We start from the raw sequence: 6,905 nt of genomic DNA, 5'->3' as shown, positions 1-6,905 counted from the left end.
GCTCAGCCAGCGATATCTTTGACCTGAAAAGATTTGGCAGAGGCCTGACACAAGGCAATAAAGCTAAATAAGAGCCTGAGATGGGCAGACAGCGTCCCCAGCCTGCACCCATCAGCCCAGATACACCACAGGACGTACTGTAGGATTGCACAGGATCACCTTGGAGGAACGAGCAGGGTGAAAACCACAGCACAAAGTGGAAAAGGGCACGGGACAGAGGAACAGCAGCACATGGGGGTTACAGGCACGGGGCTGGGTCAAAGGGACTTGCTTTTAAACCAGCATCCCAAGGCGCATTGCCCATGGAGGGCTGCTCACCCCACACTGCTGAGACCCCACAGCAGCGCATAGGAGAGGGGTCTTCACACCAGCCCAGGCTGAACCCAACCTGTCAGCGCCTTCATGAGCCCCAGATGTGCCTCCTCTCTGTGCCCCCCCCAGCCCTGCTGGCACCCATGTATAACCCAAATCCCTGCCCGCAGAGAGGAGGCATTTGTGGGACAAGATTATGGTGATCAGCTCCATCAGCGTAAGCAGCTCCTGGGCTGGCCCTAATCCAGAGGGACATAGGCAGCCCACACACTGCTTGCCATCATCCCTGGGCTGTCCTGAAGGACCTGTGTGAGCTGGAGGAGACGATGCTCACCAGTGTCCCTGTGTCAGTGTGAGCACAGCACTGCAGGCCAGCAGGAACCACCGGATGCTCCCAGTTCAGCCCAACCCTTGCTAATGCGATTGCCACATTGGGATGGCTCTTTTGCCTTTCAGCCCAGGGGCTGCTCCAACATGAGCACAAGGTCCTCAGAGCACCGTTTGCCCTGTGTATTTTATAATGCAGCTTTGCTCAAACACACCAAAGCAGTGCTATAACCCAGAACCACCTCACCTACATGGCAATGAGCATTCTCTGCAGGTTCCCATGCAAACCTGGGCAGTTACACATCCCAGACAGAACAGCTTTGCATAAACCACTGCTTGACTCCCACCTGCAGAAGGCTCCTTGGTGGGAGCCCAACTTACCTGCGTGCAGAACCCAAAGGGAAGCACTGAAGAACTCACAGGGATCAAATAGAGAATGAAGACTCAACCCTCACCCCTCCAAAGCAACACAACCACTCACTACTGAGAGAAAAGCCCAGCACTGCTGATAACAATTAACAGCATTTATTAATAACAATTAACAGCATTAATTGCCCATAATCAGCAGCTGGGCCTCACTGAACTCACCAAGCAGGGAGTGCTGCCTGCAGGGAGAGGGCACTGGGGCAGCCCATGAGAAGGTAGAAGATTTAGATTGGATATTAGGGAATAAATCCTTCATTCTGAGGGTGCTGAGGCGCTGGCCCAGGGTGCCCAGAGAAGCTGTGGCTGCCCCATCCCTGGCAGTGTTCAAGCTGCAGCCGGGGCATAGGCACCCTCATTTCCCCCTCTGGGGGGGGACAACACCAGAGCTTAGCAACACCTTGAGCCTCCCGCCCCACCAGAGCATCCCTCAGCCCCCATCACCCTCCCGCACGGGTACCGGTGGTGCTGACAGGGCTTTATCTGGGTGGAAAAACACTTGGGGCACCGAGCAACAGGCTAAAAGTGCCTGGGGTCAGGTCCCGAGCAGCTGCCGGGGCCATGCTGGAAGGGCTTTGCTCTGAAGGCACCGCATCCGCCCCGGCGTGCTCACCCCAGTAACAGGAGATGCCATTGCAGCAGTGCTGGGACCTGGCATGTGGCAGGAGCCAGAAATAAACCTGTTTGTGTAGCAACTGAGCAAACAGCAACGGGAGCAGGCAGGTGAGGGGGGGGGGGTCAATGGCTTGGTTTGAGGCCAGAAATATGTATTTGGGTGGAAGAGAGGTGTTTATCTTTGAAAGGGGTTTTGCTTGGGATGGGAGCTCCCCAGGCCGTGCCTGCCTGTGCTATGTTTCCATGCAGGTCTGGGTCTCCCCTGGCTCCAGCAACATCAGCGCTGCCTTTCCGTGCACCATCTGATTTGGATGCTGTGTACACTGGGACATGCTGGATACGAGCCAGCAGGATGCAAAGACAGGCCTGAAAAGGCTTGTTCCAGTGTCCCATGGCACAGAGAAGCTGTGGCTGCCCCATCCCTGGCAGTGTTCAAGGCCAGGTTGGACACAGGGGCTTGGAGCAAGCTGCTCCAGTGGAAGGGGTCCCTGCCCGTGGCAAGGGTTGGAGCTGGAGGAGCTTTAAGGTCCCTCCCAACACAAACCAGGCTGGGATTCTATGAACCAGGCTATACCCCGATGGTCAGAAGACATCACCCACATTGCTGTGTGCTATCCCCTTCCTGCAGTGGCAGGATCCAGTGGAAGGAGCAAGCTCCATGGCCAGCAGATGGTTTGATAACTGAGTCCAACTGGTTATATGCAATGTAAGAAAGGAAGGGGAGAGCCACCTGAAAGGGGGTCCACCAAAAGCTGCATCTCTTGTGGCCCTATGAGAAACTAAAGCATCTTTCTGTTGCCAGTTCATAGGAAGGGCCGTGTGTGCATTAGACCCAGCAGTGTGATGAGGAGTGAAGCTCTGGGTTTAGTTTAATAGAAAACAAATCATCAAGCAATATTTATCAAGGTTTGTGTCATTCTTGCGCCTTTCCCATCACATGGGGATATGTCAAAGGATCATGCTGAATCGTGCAAGTGCTGAAGAGGAGTCTGGAAACAGTTATAGCAAAGCATGTGATTCCACTCAGCCAGGGAAAAGCAGAAGGAGCTCCAGCTTGGAGGTCTTGCCTCTCTTTTATTCTCCTGCCATCTTATTGCTGCTTCTGACAGCACCACCAGTGTCCCACAGGGCGAGAAAGACAACGATGAGGGAGGTAAAATGCTGCTGCACAAGGAACTGCAGGCAGAGCATGGAACCAAACCCTCGGGAGCTCAGCTCCACACAATTGTCACTGCAAAACCATCGGGAATGGCTGGAAAATGGAAGCTGAGCTGTTTGCTCCCCTCCGAAACAACCAGCGTTAGAACCTGCCCATGGCAGGGGTTGGAACCGGGTGTGCTTTAAGGTCCCTTCCAACCCAAACCTGTCTATGGTTCTACTCTATGATTCTAAAGGTGCATTTTTGAAGATCACTGGGGTGTGGGTATCTGGAAGGTGCTGGAAAACAGTTACCCCCTCCCGGTGCCCAGGGTCCTGCATGGAGGCTGTAAAAGGCAAAACTGCCTTAAACCACCCCTGCTTTTTCCACGTTAATCTCTATCTAAAGAAGAAACCAGCATCTAAACCCTCTCTGCACGGAGGAAAAGATGGGCAGCACATTTCTTCAGGCGTATTCATTAGCCCAAGCCTGGAGGGGCTGCCCATCTGCAGCCCCTTTCCATCCCATCTCAGAGGAGCTGGCAGCATCAAGCCCAAACCATGCCAAAGGCCCATTACTCACTGGGCTCCACACAGGGCACCAGCAATGAAGGGAATGGTGAAGGGGATATACAAGGGATATACAGCTCATGTCTCAGAGATTCAGGCTCAGGCCAAGGAATACCCCTCTCTGCTTGCTTGGCATACTTACTCTGTGCTTATGGCTTTGAGAGCAGAGAAGTTCTGGTGTGAATGACTTGCATGACCCCTCCTGTGGGAAGACTTTGCAGCTGGCTGCCCACCCCTCAAATCTCAGTTCATGTATGCATCATTTGATCATATAGGCCCTAGCGAAAGACCTGGTTATTCCAGCGTGATTTCATCTTCAAACTATTCCAATACCCACTCGCATACTGTAGGCTACCCATTTATAGGTTTCTAATAAAAGCAAATCTTCCTTAAGTGGCTATTACTGAATTTCCCCTTTCAGCCCAGGGATAAGCAGGATTCTGGGCTTTAAAAAGCTCTCCAGTGGGCTCAATGAGAAAGTGACAACTGAAGAATGTCATGGCCGGGCTGCGCCGCGTTCTAATTCCAGCCCCACTGAGGAGAAGAGCATTTGTCAGATCAGAGCATTCCTCACGTTTAGCACAGACGCACTGAAACCATCCCCTCACACAGAGCCTGAGAACGTTCCAGGCACCTCCAGTTAGGTGCCACCCAAGGCAGTGTGGCACCCAACAGAATCCAAGGCAAATTACACCGTCTGGAAACAAGGAATACTTAAATAAACCATAATCAAGGACTTTGCTAAAGAAAATTCTGTCTTTATTTTCCTTTTAAAAATGAACCGGGATACAACTTGAGGAAATATCTGTTCATTACATTGAGATACAATAGCTTGAGACTGACTTATTCCCAAAGTGTTCCTTCACAGAGTTATAGTCACATGCACCTTAAATGTTTCCTACAGTCCCCACCATATTACACCTCATCACAATACTTATAATAAACAGGCTAACCTGTAAAGTCTTCAGACATCGACATTGAGTATGAACATCTGCAATGTGTAAGAACCCCTGAATAGTCATTTGATTGCACCGAGACAGATGTAGGCTGGTAAAATAATAAGGCACAGTTCTCTGGATGGGGAACACGGGTTAGTCTTTAGCAACACTGACTTCCTGAGCCAGTCAGCCCGTCTGCAAGAACTGCATGTGGAGTCCCTCAGTGCAGGGACAGCGTTCACCTACCCAAGACTGCTGTGATGGCCCCAGGATTTTACCTGTTCCAGGGGGGTTAAAAATCTCTGTCAGTGGAGAATGCAGAAGGGCTCTTGTATGGGAAGAATGAAGTGTACGTAACTCCCCAAACCCTTATCAAGTTAATAATAAAACATAAGAAATATCAAGTGGTATCTGTGAGAAGCTCCAAGTGTAAACCCATGATGTCCAGTTTACAGAACTGCCAGGAACCCACAGCTCCGGGTGCTCAACATAGAATCTGCTAAGTTAGAAAAGCCCTTTAAGGCCATCAAGTCCAACTGTTACCCCAGGACTGCCAAAGCTCCTGGCTTTCTCACTGAAGCAAAGGCTTTCTGCACAGCATGGTTTGGATCTCAGCTGGGTGCTGCAGGGAAGTGCTGCAGAGCGATCCACAGGACTTTGGCTTCCACTTCCACAGCAGCCCATGGGATTTGGAGCCAACATTGCAGCAGAGATGGCCGGGTGCAGATTCAGCCGTTCGCTTGTCTGGCTAGGATTAGTAAGACACTGCTGAGATCATCATGTGTACGTTCCACAGCCAAAACAGCTATTAGTATTAGACAAGGAAAAACAGAAAGAGCTGTAGTCTGCGGTGAATACCCCTTTAAAAAGGACCCTACGTTTAGTCTGGAGGTAGTTTTAAAGCAGATAGGTGTTGCAAAGAACCTCTGCTGACAAAATGCTGCTTAAAAAGTTTTCAACTGCATCAGAGTCCTAACAGGGCACAAGGATTGGAAGGAATTTCACGCTGAGCAATACACTCTGCCATGAAAGTCATAGAACTCCAGACTGGTTTGGGTTGGAAGGGACCTTAAAGCTCCTCCAGCTCCAACCCCTGCCACGGGCAGGGACCCCTTCCACTGGAGCAGCTTGCTCCAAGCCCCTGTGTCCAACCTGGCCTTGAACACTGCCAGGGATGGGGCAGCCACAGCTTCTCTGGGCCCCCTGTGCCAGCGCCTCAGGACCCTCACAGCAGGGAACTTCTGTAAAGCTTTCCATTAAGTCTGTTGTGAATTCTCAGGTCACTGCACAATGGGAGCTCCTATTCAAGCTGGATGGGAAGGATAAAAAACTCTAGTGAAGAGCATCTGTTGTACACAGATAGCTAGGATCAGGTCACAGTTGGAAAACAAGCTTCATGTTCAGCAGCTGGTGGTGCTAAGATCAAACCTGCAAAGAACTAAAGGCAGCCTGGGGGGGGGTGGGTGCCTGCAGCACCGTCTTCTGCAGGGAAGACAATGACTTCCCTGTCCCACCAAGCTCAGCGAAACCCAAGCTTCTCCCTCCATGGACAGGCATTAACTACTTGGAGCCCAGTGAGTGTAAAAGCAAAGTGTATCTGTCAGATGGGATGTTCAAGGTGGCATTTGTTTAGATGAAAATATTGCTAAACCAAACAGCTGGAAATGCAGACAATAAACAGAGCGTGTCATCTACAACACAAAGACAACAGCAGTGGGAATGTTGTAAAGAACGTTTAAAACAGAAATGTGACGGCTGTTGTGCTGTAAGCCCCAGTAAATGTGCATTTGTTTTGTGCTGACTTCCTAGAACACAGCTGAAGTTCCAGTGGAACCTCACCAGTGCTGGCAGGTTAACAAACCCTCAAAGCAGAGTAACCCCAAAACCAAAAGCTGCTCTGGTAATCTATTTAGACCAGTTTAGTTTTAGATCACTTTGGAAACTACACCATCCAACCATGCAGGCCATGGTCCAACCCTACACATGTGGCTGTGGGCAACTGTGCTAATTCACAGGGGAACACAAGTTAGGTGCTTGCAAGGATGATTCCTCAGCTCTGTCTGAGGTAGGAGATGTATTAGCTCACGTGGAGGGCTCTTCCAGTGCTGGTACCGTGTCTACTCACTGAAAGCAATCATTTCATAAAGAAATGGCTCAGTTACTGCAAACAAGACCAAAATATTCCCTGGAATATTTATATAAAGGATGAAGAAATCCTTTTCAACACAATAAACCACTGCTGAGGCTGCTTCCTTTTCCTCCTCACCTACTATGGCTATATAGACAAGAGCCCCAAAGTGGCAAAACAGTTAACTATGCTCTTGATTTTAAAATGCAGTAGTCCCCAGTAAGAAAGATCTAGTCGTACACAGACACAACTCACAGCAGGCACCCTGTGCAGTCAGGTCATGCTGAACACATTTTCTAGATAAAAAGGAATTAGTTCTTGCCAGCTAATTACTTCAGCTGCAGCTTTACAGCACCGGCCTTGAGATTACCGTGTACACCAGAGGCTCCCACATGAGAAGTTACCCTCTAGCAACTACTTCCCAGAAGTCACAAGAGAATTAGTTCTCCATTTGG

Source organism: Psittacula echo, assembly GCF_963264785.1.
Source record: "Psittacula echo genome assembly, chromosome: 22".
Lineage (NCBI taxonomy): Eukaryota > Metazoa > Chordata > Aves > Psittaciformes > Psittacidae > Psittacula > Psittacula echo.
Note: the sequence above shows the minus strand (reverse complement) of the source record.